The sequence below is a fragment of the Pinus tabuliformis genome, chromosome 3_1, assembly GCF_031772625.1.
Source record: "Pinus tabuliformis cultivar Carrire ecotype Pingquan chromosome 3_1, CPIR1, whole genome shotgun sequence".
NCBI lineage: Eukaryota > Viridiplantae > Streptophyta > Pinopsida > Pinales > Pinaceae > Pinus > Pinus tabuliformis.
This window is the reverse complement of record NC_142301.1, coordinates 864,931,446-864,945,142: the sequence shown is the minus strand read 5'-3', so window position 1 is coordinate 864,945,142 and position 13,697 is coordinate 864,931,446. Positions and strand designations below refer to the sequence as shown.

At 34.1% G+C, this 13,697-nt stretch overlaps 1 pseudogene; it reads left to right on the top strand.

The window, feature by feature from the left end:
• Nucleotides 1-7,036: 7,036 nt before the first annotated feature.
• LOC149190317 (1-phosphatidylinositol-3-phosphate 5-kinase FAB1B-like) lies at nt 7,037-13,000 on the top strand (annotated as a pseudogene).
• Nucleotides 13,001-13,697: the final 697 nt, after the last annotated feature.

The window sequence follows — 13,697 nt, the reverse complement described above, 5'->3', positions numbered from 1 at the left end:
GACTTCAAGTTCATAATTCCTTAACTAATTAACTCAAATTGAATTAATTAATTAATTTAGAAACTGTTGTTAATATCAAATTTTAATTTTACTTCCTATTTCTAGTCCAGGGACTGTCTAAATAAGGAATCCACACTGAACTCCTAAAAATAGAACTTCTATTTTTAGCACTTCCATTTTTCATTCCCTGTTGCCCAATCCAGCACTGGTACTCAAACTACTATTTTTAGCACTTTTATTTTTAGCAATTTCTTGTTTCCATTTTTCAACACTCCCTCTCAACAAGAAAGGCTTCCTCTCGAACCTAATCCTATACCTTCAGAATGTTCTGCTTGCAACACTTCTACCAAGTGTGGTTGCTCTAGCAAATTTTGGAACAAAAAAAACTCCCAACTGACCTCTCTGTTGGCCTAGAAACATACTTTGATGTTGAAACTCTACCTACTGCTGACAAGTGCTCCCTCTCTAACCTCTGCACTACTGCAACATCTCCATGCATCTCGCACCGTTGCACACCTCTCTGTGCTACTATGCACTGTGCAACACACTTGTGCCTCTCGCATTGTTGCAGCATGCTAGCTCTGTGATGTCCTGGGATTCCCTGCACTGTAGCTTTCTCTACCCATCTGTCTCTACCTAATCAATCAGTTCTACTACTCCTCATCAGGGCTCTTGCAGCAAAGTGGAATAAAAAAGGTTGGGTACCTCAAGGATCCTGCCCCTCCTCCTTGGGACGATCACTCCACATCGCCCCACCTCCTACTTGGAGGTATGGCTGCATGTGATCCCTCTACCCACCTAGCTCAAAGTTTCCCTCTACTGGAGGTCTTTGCATGAGTAGATGTCTCTACTCGATCTCCTCTTAGCGTCTCTAGTTGTTGCTGCTCCACAACCTCCTAAAGCTGCTACACTAATCGTGGCTCCTCCATAATCGTCTAAGACTTCTTTTTGCGCTGCATGTTGAGAGGTAATTTACTCTCCCTCTCAACCACCAAGTATCTAACCTTTGCCTTTCTCCTCAAGGCTTTGCATGAATCTTGTACCTCAAGTGCATATAGGTTCTTGGCTAGCACACCAATCTGTTTCATATTTCCCACCGTCATGTTTTTTTTTTTGGAAAAAGAGCTGATTTTAAATCAGCAATATCTCCCTCTTCCGAACTCCGATTCATCCGATTTTTTTTATTTTTTTTATTTTTTGGGTATTTTTCTGCAAGGAATCCAAATCTACTATTTGTTTATGAAATTTTCGTATAGAAATTTTCAGATCTGCTCTGTAAATTGTTGGCCCAAAACTCAAAACTTTGAAATCTTCTCTTCCTGTATAATGTTCTTCCTTGATCACCTGTGCTCTAATACCATGTATAATTTTGTAGAATTTTTCTACAAATCAGCTAGCTCTGATACCATGTAGAATTTTTTCTACAAATTAGCTAGCTCTGATACCATGTAGAAATTCCCACTGTAGATCACCTGATAATGCAATGTACTAAAGCAAAACACTTGATCTACTTCTACAAACAATTTAGCGGAAGCTTAATTGAACATAAGCAACATCAATAAGAACACATATAACTAATATGGAGAAATCAAACACACATAACATAGAAGATATAACCAGGGGAAAGCACCAGCCTAAAACTCCATCTTTGTATTGTCACACAAGTGGAAATATGTTCGGATTACATAAAGTCTTAGCTCATAAGCTATCCATCTCTCAGTACAATCCCTCTGCTACTCATAGACAGTCGAAGGCTTCTCACAAACCTTCTCCTCTACCCTCCAAGCCTCCTATTTCTATGCACAGTTTTTCCTGGGTCCTCCAGCTCCAACCTGTGTGATTCTCACCTCACACACAACACTGACCTTTGAAATAAGTTCACAAACCTGAAGAAGATAAATCCTCATCATGAATGAGCTTCCTTTATAGGAAAAATATTCATCCAAATAATAGTACACTATCCCTTCTCTGATCTAAATTGGGTCTCTGACAGAACTGACATGCATGAGTTATTTAAGCTATAATATTTAGTTATCTGAAAATACCAGTTGTTACATGCATGCAAGCATTAACAAACTGAATCTCATTAATTTAACAACTTGTTAAATTAATCTAACTAGACTTGACTCAGTTAACTGAGCCAACTAATTATAACTCATAATTACAACTCATCCTCATCCTTTAACTTATGGATAAATCCCTCAATCAAAGGAGAAACTGTTGCATGTCCTCACATAGACTTCAAGTTCATAATTCCTTAACTAATTAACTCAATCTGAATTAATTAATTAATTTACAAACTACTGTTAATATCAAATTTGAATTTTACTTCCTATTTCTAGTCCAGGGACTGACTAAAATAGGAATCCACACTGAACTGCTAAAAATAGAACTTCTATTTTTAGCACTTCCATTTTCATTCCCTGTTGCCTAATCTAGCACTGGTACTCAAATTGCTATTTTCAGCACTTCTATTTTTAGCAATTTCTTGTTGCCATTTTTCAACAATTGGACCCCAAGAAAAACTGTGCAAGGAAATACGAGGCTTGGAGGGCTGAAGGAAGGCATATCTTGTGTCTATTTAGTTTGTGAGATGTGTTGTTGGATTGTAGAGAGAGTAGGATAGCCTGTGAGCTGATTCTTTTTATAATTTGAACATATTTCCAATTGTATGATAATACATAGATTGGGGTTTTAGGCTGAGGCTTTCCCTGGGTTATTCTTCTATGTTCATGTGTGATTGATTTCTATTTATTTGTTATATGTGTTCTACTTGATCTTTCTCATATTCGATTAAGCTTCTGCAAGTTTGTTGTAGAAGTAAATCTTGTATTTTGCTTTAGTATATTGCATAATCTATTGATCTACAGTGGGAATTTACACACTAAATACTCTATAAATGGAATACGACATGCATGCATGTTAGAGGCAAATCCACTATCTGTTTCTTCCCTCCTGCCACAATCAAACATTCTTTCCAAGATTTTGGTGTTCAATCTCTTCCAGGCTTCCTTAGCTATTGAACGAAATTATTGCCTCTTTTTTTCACCTATGAGAACATGCTTTCTTCCTCTCCTTTCTTCACTAGTTAACTATGCGTGGTCATGCTTGTTTTGAAATTATGCCTCAATATTTGGGGTGATAGATTACAAAATTTAACGCCATTGTTAGGAATCCAAAACAAAAGGGCTTTACCCCTTCAATATGAATCCAAAATTTTCCTTGCACTTATGAAATTCCATAAGTAGTTTCCATCTTAACTCTCTCCTTTTTCTTTCTTTGTGACACACTTCCACAGAGGGGAATCAGTGGGAAATTTCTGTTATTTTTTTCACCGTCTCCTCTTTCTTCACAATTTATGCCACCATGATTTCTATGATCATGCCCTCTCTAAAATGATGAATGAGATTCCATCAAAATAATATAGGAGAGTAAGAAATAGAAGAAAAAATAAGAGTTTGGAGTGTTGTTCTGCTAGCAAAAACTTTGTTATGAATTACTCCTTTCAAATTTGTTTGCCAATGTTGTTCTACCAAACTTGTCCAACCTAAGTTATTCTCATTTCTGTTCTCCAAATCTGCTTTCCAAAGTATGGAACTAAAAAATGAGATGAATTGGGGTTTATAGTACTTTTGTAGAGAGCCAGGATGAAAAATTTGATAAAAATGGGGGCCAGCTCTCCTCAAATGCCAGTTGGCATGGGGAGGTGATATGGACCACTCTACCTATTCCCTCCAAAATCAGGAATGTATTTTACGACGTTATTTTTTATTTTATGTAGGAAATGTTTCTCATGTTGATTAGTTCTCTATCCTAGAGATTCTGATGTGAATCAATAAATCTGCATTTCCAATGCAAAATGGAAACATATTTTCTAGCCTAGGATGATGATTCCAAGGGTGGCAAAATGTCTATGATTCATTCTGTATTTTTAATATTTCACTGTCATGAAAATAATTATTATATATATGATTAATATGCCTTGAAAGTCTAATATGTCTGGTAGAAATGGTACTTCTATTATGTATTCTATGATAATCTAATTCATAGATGGAGGTTGTAGCCTAGAAATCAATCTACTATTCTCTATGAAATATTTCCAAAAAAGTAAATAGGTTCTCAAAATTTCATTCTTGAAAGTATCTCATGTGGTTGACTATCCCTAAACTAGGTGACAACTTGATCTTAAGTGATATGCTCTTTTCTTGAAGTCAGAATTTATGGGACTCGCTCTGCTCTTGTGTTTACAACTTCTACTTATGAGTGCAAGTCATGATTAGTTGAAGAATGTTAACATGTTGTTCAGTATGCAGTGTTTTCCACTTACCATTTATCCCTTGAGACTTATTTCCTTACAGATGAAGGTGCCACCTTGCCTGAAATTCCCTTGAAATCATCAATAACTGTTGCATTTACAGACAAACAATTAAATTTTGGTAGTTCTATTTCTATGATACCCATTTCTATTGTTCCTATTCCAAAACAAAACTAGTCGAGAGAAATGCAAAACCTGAAAATGCATAATATATTGTCAATTTTCTTTGGCTTAGTAGATGACCCTATGATTGATAATAATAAGGGATAGTCCAAACCACCTCTTACTAGTGGAGGGATGGGTTCACCTATATGACATGTTGCTAGTAAGTCTAGCCCTGATGGAACCAGTCTTGTTCAAACAATAATTGTTTTTAAGAAATCCTCCATAGGAGATACATGTGCTAAAGTTATAGGGGTATAGTGGAATACATATCCATATGGATAGAGATCTTCCTTGCCAACTAATCCTTTAGCTGATTTATCTGTATTGTTAACTTCGATAAAGGCATATTTAAATGAAATTATATCTCCTGTGGGTCCAAGTTCATATGGGGCACTCATATCATATTTAGAACATCAAGATAAGGAATCAAATGATTCAAATATGGAAAATGGCTTCACTGTTTTTGTTTTATCCAAGGTTAATATTAATTATCAAATAACAACAAAGAATCTATCTAGGAAGGTAGCATTGGAGAATCAAGGAGTAGCAAAAAAGGAAATGAAGTCCCAAGTTTTTTCGAGATGAGAAACTTTTAGGGTATAGAAAACAAGGACAGGTTTTCTCTAAAGAATACTTTCCACCTTCTCCCTCTGATCATCAAAGTATATTGGTTTTGTTAATGAGCCACTGTGTGTTGAAGTGGGCAGTCTGTGAGCGTTCACAACTCTTTTGCATCAAGTATTATGGCAGTTTCAACAAGCCACTAGGAAGATACCTGCGGGATGATGTGTTTGACCAGGTAGATTTCTTCTTCATGTATTTTTCTTCTTCTGTATTTTTCTCTTATTATCTTGTAGACTTTACAATTACACAGTAACAACGGGAAAATTTTGATGTAACAAAATACCAAAAACATGCAGAATTCACATTCTCATTTCTGTAATAATCCTCAGAAGCACATGTTCTTTGCTATACACACCATCAGGGTAGCCTCACGATATCGGTAAGTTAGTTACCTTTACTATTGACATTACCTGGTGAATGTGAAGGAAACATATATATGTGGCATTGGTGCTTAAAATGTGCACATAAAAATAGAGTTCCAAAAGAAACCTGACAAGTACTCATGTGTGATTCTGCATGGGGTTTATCCTTTGGAAAATTCCTAGAGTTTAGTTTCTATAATCATTATGCAATAAGTAGAGTTGCAATTGTGGTCATTCATTACATCGAGACTACATTTTATTTTATAGGTATGCCACTAAATTCAACTTCTTTATATTTTTTTATTTTGACCTTCTGATATCTTACATACTTTATGTAGCTCTTGATTTTTCCAGATTACCCATAATTATGTATCAATGTTTTGGCTATGCATTTTCCACCTTCAAAATTAGAGTTCCATGATCCACATCAATAAGATTGGATCAGAAAAGAAGTTGTGAAGGTACTTTATGATACAGATTGTACATATGGGTAGATGTTGGAAAATTAATGTATATTCCTATCATAAGTATGGCGTAGGACCCCCCATATCCAAACTAATGTGAATTTTTATGCAATTGAATAGGTAGCAGGTAAAGTGGAAATGTTATTTAGAGAGGTATTTAATTTTCTCTATTAGATAGCATAGAAAATCACCACATCTAGATAATTTTATTCTAGTATTAAGGTTCCTAAGTCAAGGAGGCAAATTGCAGAGCTTGAAGGAATTTTGCATAAAGAGATAGTTGAATTTGAGGTGATATTATAAATGTATATAAAGTTTGTTTAGTGTACTTTAGGTTGTCTAAAATGATATTATGCTAGAATAATATTTCTACTTAATGAACATTTCCAAATTTGTTTATAGAAATTTCTTGGTTGGAAATCATTTCTTCAAAGTGTCCATTCTTTTGATGCAATCTAAAAAATTCAAACAAGGTTTATTGCAAGAGGCCATCATTTGTGATGGGAAAGTTCTAAGACCTGCTACTGATATTTCAAAGCCAAACAATATAAAGTGTCTTCTTCTTTATGAAGCCTATGAATGGGATCATTGTCTTTCCCATTTAGATTCATCTCTTAAAGCGAAAATCTCTCTTGCCAAATTGGAATCTAGTCCACTGGAGTATTTTAAGACTCCACATAAGGAATACAATTCTAGCATAAATGAAAAGGTTGGAGACAGTCAGGGTAGAGTCAAAGAGAGTAATAATTCTAGTGGTGGTTTTGGCATTCTGATGACAGAGGAAACAGGCTCCACAGTTGATGGAAATTGTCTGGACAAAGTTATCTATTCCGAGAATCTTCAGTTCAAAGATATCCAAGATGGTGACAAACATGTTTTAAATAATGGATCTAGGTAGCTTTCCATGACTAGTAATGTGGAAAATTCTTACTTGTGTGACTATTTAGAGGGAACTAGTATTGTGAATAAAAAAATTAGATGAAGGCATGGAAATTATTAAATCAACAGAAGGTTAAACAATCTAGAATCTGGATGCCTTGGAAGGAGGTCCAAACATTAGGGATTCATCCAATATAACTAATGGTACCATGTTTCATACTTTTGACATGGAGAATGGTGAATGTGATACCAGCATCAATGTTTCTGAGACAATTCCTTTTGAAATAGTTGATAGTAGGGACAACGTAAATGGTTTGGATGAAGATCTGGGAACATGTCAGAAACTATCAGAGCAGGATTCTCATATCCTGGCTGATCTGTCAAATAAATTAGATGCAACATGGATAGGTGAAGCCTAATTAGCAAAATTGCAAGTTGTACCTATGACATCAAAAGGACAGGAAGTTGTTTTTGTCACTTTGGCCACTGTCGCTGGTGGTAGTGAACCTACATACAGGAGACAAGATGATGTCTGAATCTACCTTAAACATGCAAGATAAAGGTAGAATAGAGGTGCATGAGAAAATCACCCCATTAGTAAAATCAATAAATTTATCTGAAGAGTTTAGAAGTTGGATTGGGGTTCCTATGTCAAACTTACCAAAACGTTACAACAAGAGTTTACATGAAAATTTATTGGGGCCTATTAGAGTTGTCTCTCTGAGAAGATATAGTCCTATATTTGTCTCATCAATGGTCATCTGGGTGGTAATGTAGTGGGTAACATTATTTTACCGACTGGTGTCAATGATATAGTTATTTTTGTTTATGATGATAAGCCAACAAGCATAATACCTTATGCACTGAGTTAACAATAATATTAGGCTTGACTATATGACAAGGTACTTGATAGTGAGAAGCAAAAGGAAATAGACAAGGATAAAGAAAAGGAATTCAGACTTATTTGGTTTGGGTGGAGTTGTTTCAAATCCACTTTGGTCGTTAGATGGTTCCTTAGAATCTAGTAAAGTTATTTTTGAAGAGAGAAGTTCAGGATTTAAGTACTCGGTAACCTACTATTATGCAAAACAGTTTGATGCCCTGAGGAAAAAGTGTTTTCCAAAAGAAATGGACATTATATTGTCACTAAGTCACTATAAGAAATGGGGACCTCATGGAGGAAGGAACAATGTTTTTTTGTAAAATGCTTGGATGAAATATTTATTATCAAGAAAGTCACCGTAATAGAATTGGAGTCTTTTATGAAGTTTTCCTCAGAATATTTCAAATATCTGTCTGACTCATTAAGTTCTAGAAGTGCCAGATGTTTGGCAAATATCCTTGGTATTTATTAGGTTGGATACTCATATTATTGTTTATTCTATATTTGGCAATTACCTTTTACAGACTCTTAGAAAGTTTACTAGGCTTTGTCGCCTTCATTGTGCGTGTGCATGTTACTTAATGTGCTTATATTTCAGGTCACTATAAAGAATGAAAAAGGTGGAAAAGAGATTGGGATGGAACTGATGGTAATGGAAAATCTATTGTTTGGAAGAAAATGTAACACAAGTTATGGCCTCAAAGGTTTCAGTCGCTCCTGTGACAATGCAGATTCATCAAGCAAGAACAAAGTTTTTATGGACCAGAATCTCTTAGTGACCATTCCAACTATGGAAATATTTCTTGGGAATAAAGCCCAGTGCCTTTTAGAGAGAGAAGTCTCGAATGATACTTCATTTCTCACGGTAAATGCAGTTTTCATTTTTCTTAATCAACCATAATTGTAATGTTAATTTCAAATTTTTGTTGAGCTAGTCAGTTATCATGATTGTGTGCAATGTGTGTTTGTAGTCAATTAATGTCATGGATTATTCATTACTTGTTGGAATTGATGAAGAGCATTGTGAGTTGGTTTTAGGTAATAATAGACTCATATAATGCTATGTTTTGGTAACAATACACTAATACAATCGCTTTGAAATATATTTTCTCATATTTGATTTTCGATTTTCGGTAACATTATCAATAATTTCAATTGCTTGGGTCAAAGCATCTATCTATCAATGTTTTAGAGATGAATACACTAGTTTTTTTTTCCTTTCAAATTTCAATACGTGAAGTTCATTTTACATTGGTGATAAAGCAAACAATTCTTGCTATGATGTTTCTTATGCAACAAAATTCCCTAATGATGATATTGTAATGATTGCGACGATATTACATTTGGAAAACTGAGCATTATTTACCGGAGTTATATGCTCTTGATATTTCACTTTGATGATAGGAGCAAGCAGCAAGTATTTGCAGTCAAAGATTTCATTCTTTGTGACCTTCATTTACATGAATAGTTCAGGGGTTACTCGATTTGAATGGTTTGGAGGAGTTCATTTTAAGTTACTCGTGTGGATCTAGCTATCTGCTGAAGTAAGTTGTGGCCATCTTTTTCTTTTCCATTTTAATTATTTTGATAATATCTTCTAGTTGAATATTGTATTTCATTTGCTAGTTCGATACCCTTAAATGCTTTAATACTAAACTTGTTTTATGCCGTGAATACATAATTTTGGTTGATTTTAGAATGCCTCCTTGACTTATTTTTTCCAACCAGCTAAAGTTAGTGTATTAACACCTTTTTTCTGAACTCAAAAGGTTTCTAAATTCATTATTGCAGGTGATACAATTTTGTTTGTCCTTGATGAGAAAAATCAAGACATTTTCTTTGATGTTTCTATCCTTTCAATGGTTGGTACATTGTACGTAAGTTTTGATTTTTTATTATGGGATTTTGGTCTTTATGCTCACTTTCGTGTCCATGTTTCATTGTGGTGTGGTAGAACTATGCATGTTTGTCAGTTAGAGAAAATGGTTATCAAGAAACAATGTGAGCTTTAAACATGTTGCTCCATCGATGGGAACATCTCCGGTCACAATTCATTAGATTGGTGGCGCTATAGATAGTTTGCAATTGACCAATCCCAATATTGACAAATGTCACTTTAATGTACTATGGATGCCATCTCTATTTAGTGTAATTAAACATGTTCAAATTAGTAGATTTCATTGCTAGGTTATTTTTTTGCTTATCATCTTTATTTTGCCCAATCTAATCGTATTCTCTATGGATCTTTTTGTTGTTCCACTGGTATAAAGGTAGAGAGGGGATGAAGTAGAGAGTTATTTCCTTGTGTCCATGCAATTGCATCTTTGGATGGTTAATATTATAATTGGTTGGTCAATGCTATGACAATGTTGTTTTAAAAACATTTAATGAAATGAATTATTTTATCAGTAATGTTTGTGCGAGTTTGTTGTGTTGTTGGTATATACAACAACAACCATTAAACATTTAATGAAATGATTGATTCTATTAATAATATGGATGTGTGAGTTTGTTGTCTTGTTAGTAAATACAACAAGAACTATTGAAATTTTTAAATGAATGAGTTTTAAATTTAATAGTTATTCATGCGTCTGGTAGCCCTTGAAAAAATCTGAGCATTTTCAGGTTTTGGAAATAGAAAAAAAGAATTCTTGAAGGTCCCACCACACATTGAAAATATTAAAAGAAAAATATTATTTATATTTTCAAATTTTAATTTATGATGTAATCATGGTCATTATCTAAAGTTTGGGTATCACTTTGATAACTAGAAAAGAAAATCATACAATAATATAATAGATCAAACTATTACTTTGTAATCAAATCAAATTAATTAATTATTGAAAATAAATTCAAAATTATTAATAATTAAGTTAATAAACATTTATATTTTTAATAGGGCTTTCAAAATTATAAAAAATTATAAAATGGACAAGAAAATCATACAATAATATAATAGTTTGAACCGTTACTTTGTAAATCAAATCAAATTAATTAATTATTGAAAATAAATTCAAAATTATTAATAATTAAGTTAATAAACGTTTATATTTTTTATTTAAAATTAATTTGTAATTTATACTTTAATGTTAAGCTCCACTCCCATAACTGCCGCCGAGTCGGCTCCCTTTACGGCCGCCGATTCCGTTAACCATCTGCCGCCCATTCCAAAAATTATAGAAACCATCTGCTATTGATTAATCTTTTGTTGGGAGCTCCTGGAGTGGTCCATTACTCCATCATGCAGTTCTCTACCATGTTTTGTGGAATACTTGACACATAGCCAACATAAGCTTGATGGAAGCTTGGCTATAAAAACTTCTGTTTGGTCCCCAAGCTCACTAACTGAATCCCCTTCAACCTTACACCATCAAGTTAGAGTGAGTAGAGCTTGGAAGTGCCACGCAGGTGATAGAAAAAATCTGCAGGTTGCCTTCGTTCCTTATTCTTTGCCCTGTTCCAGTGCATGCTGCGTTGCAGAGGCTCCCGAGTTTTGCTTTGGTTTTGTAGTGTCTATTATAGCTGGAAGGGTGTCTTCCTCTGCATTGACGTTTCACTCTGCCAAATCTTCCATGGAGCGAAGAACATGAGGATGTCGAGATATGTAAATAAGAAGTTTCCATAGGACCCTGCGCACATGGACACAGAACAACCATTTTCCCATCTTATCTATTCAGAGTGGAATACTATCCTTCCATTGGATGAGATTGTGCAATGCATGATATCAATACTTCTCTGTCCACAAACCCACCAAATGGGGTGACTTTTTCATTGAAAAATTCAGATACAAAAGTTAAACTCTCATAAAAATTCTCCCAATGGAAAGGGTCTCAAGTCTTCTCATTTCAGCGTAGCAGAAAATCTGGTACTGCGTGAGTTTTGTGCTCAAGTTTTAGCAATTTGGTTGGCTAAACAATATCAAAGTGTGACAAGCATCAATGGCCGGAGGTATGAATTTATTTGAGTACTCAAGTTTTCAATTCTTTTAAGTATTTATTCCGCATTATAGAATCGTTATCAAGCTAACATTTAATTGTCACAAGTTTTTATTTTTTTTAAATTTAGTAGTTAATTCTTTTGAATTGTTAATTTTGAATATATAATCTAAAAAATTGAGAATTTTTAGACACTAAGTCTATTTGTACATTTAAAATGAATTTTAAATAAGCAAAATTCGATATCTTTAGAAAAAAATTATACTATAGAATCCTAATAAAAATAAGAAAAAAAATTCAAAACAATTATACTGCTTTGTTTACAAAAATTGCTTATAAAAGCTTATAGAGAAACATACTTGAGTTGAATCTATTGGAAAGTAAGTATATATTGCAATGTTAATAATTTAATGCTTTTCAATTCCAATGTTAATAAGATATAGATTTAATTATTTCCAATCCAACTTGAATTAACTTTACCACATCAAAATTGAATTTAAAATTTGTTCAGAAGAATAAAACGAAAGAACCTATTGATTTTAAAAAGAAAAATCACAAAATTATAAATGCACATTAACTTCACTTTATTATTATAATTATATATATACTTACTTTGGTCAAAATATATTGCACAGAAGCAAAATCTCGAATGCTATTGATTTTGATCTTAATTAAAATAAATGAAATGTAAATCTTGTGGTTTGATTAAACTATGGTTTTAATCTTAACATTTCCAATAAAAAAAAATCTTAAAAGCCATTACTTTTTATTAAACTTTGACGACTGGTTTTGATTAAACTTTAATTATGATCTCCCTAACTTTAATTTAAGCATTTTCAATACATAGAAAAATGTAACAAGTTTAATTATTGTATTTTCAATCACATAAAGGAAATATTAAAAACCCCAAGATTTAGATTAGGCTTTGATTTTCATTTACAACCACAAAATCTAACCTTAATTATTGTATTTTCAATCACAGAAACCAAATATTAAAAACCCCAAAATTTTGATTAAGCTTTGAATTTGATTCAAGTGAAGTCAATTAGATAATCTTACAAACACCTGCTTTTGTTTAAGTTTTGATTTTAAACCTTACGGTGTTTTCAATCGCAAGAATGAAATCTTATTTTTTAATAATATTATTATTTCGCTCAAATTTGTGTGGACATGTCAATACATCTAACTGCTCTCCTTACAAATTCCAGGTGCCAAATTTGTAAATCATACGTATATCATGTGTGTTATGTGGAGATCACTCGGGATGTGTGTTAGGCGGTGAAACCCTTGGGGCAATGCGAAGGAAGGGCCAGAAGGCCGTCAGTAACCCGGACCAGCAGAAATTGGCAGAGACCCAAGCAACAATGGTATGACAGAAGATGTCAGGAGGGGAGAGATCCCCTCCTATCAAGATATAGTAGCAGGAGAGGGATAGAGTAGCCAGGAGACAGAGGAGCGGAAGAGTGCAGGGCCAGTGCTAGGAACTTCCAGGAAAACATGCCGGAGAGGAAAGTGCTTGCCATGTGTAGTGGAGAGATCAGATTCGTGATTCCAGCGAATAAACTGGAAAATTACAGAAGCTATATGAGGGATCATGCTCTTATCTACAAGTTTGTAGTAGTCTGGCCATCGGAAAGAGATCTTACCAAGTGGATTCAGCAAAAATGGCAGCCCCAAGGCCACATCGAGCTCAAGCTGGGAGCGAAAGGCTTCTTCACAGTAATCTTCTTTAACTTGCAAGATAAGGAAAAGGTATTTGAAAATGGCCTGTATTTCTATTACAATGCTGGTTTGTTCATGTGTTTCTGGGAAGAATGTTACAACCCTTATAAAGAACCCTTTCTAGCTGCGCCTGTCTGGGTTCGCTTATTCGGGCTCCCCACAGACTTTTGGGATCCGAAAATCTTGGAGGGGATAGGAAACTCAATAGACAGTTTCATGAAAATAGCAGAAACCATGAAGAAAGGAAGATACACCTCGTACACTAGGATCTGTGCTTATATGAACCTGGCAAACGGCATGCCAGACATAAGAGAACTTGAATATCATGAAGATGTTTGGTAGCAGAAC